This window comes from Podarcis tiliguerta (genome assembly GCF_965153285.1).
Source record: "Podarcis tiliguerta genome assembly, chromosome: 11".
Classification (NCBI taxonomy): Eukaryota; Metazoa; Chordata; class Lepidosauria; order Squamata; family Lacertidae; genus Podarcis; species Podarcis tiliguerta.
Window position 1 is genome coordinate 61,200,818 of NC_139544.1, and position 522 is coordinate 61,201,339.

The following is a 522-nucleotide window of genomic DNA, read 5'->3' on the forward strand; positions in this document are numbered from 1 at the left end:
CACTAATTACAGATGGGAGTTTTGGGAGGAGAGTTTGTCCAGCACTCCAAACTTTAGGGTACTTCGGAAGCATCTTCTTTCCTTGCTCATTTCCTGCAAAACATGGAGGAAAGTGGAGAGAAGAACGTTTTCCACCCTCTCTAGTAACACCAGAACTCACGGGCATCCCCTGCAGCTGATGGCTAGAAGATTCAGGAGGAGATGAAAGATAGTCCTTTGTAACGCAGCACATGGTTACACTGTGGAACTCATGCCCACAGGAGGCAGTGATGACCACCAACTTAGATAGTTTTAAAGGAGGATTCGACGAATTCATGGAGGAGGAGAGGGCTGTTGAAATCGAAATTGAATTGAAAATTGAAATACTTTATTGTCACTTGTACAATTTGTAAACAGTGAGATTACATGAGCACCCCCCACTCAGCTTTCTTAGTCTTAATTCCCCTCGTTTGCTGATGCACACCCACCAAACCTGAAAGACAGTTGCCCTCTTGTTATCTTTTCATCCAGCAGCCTAACAGC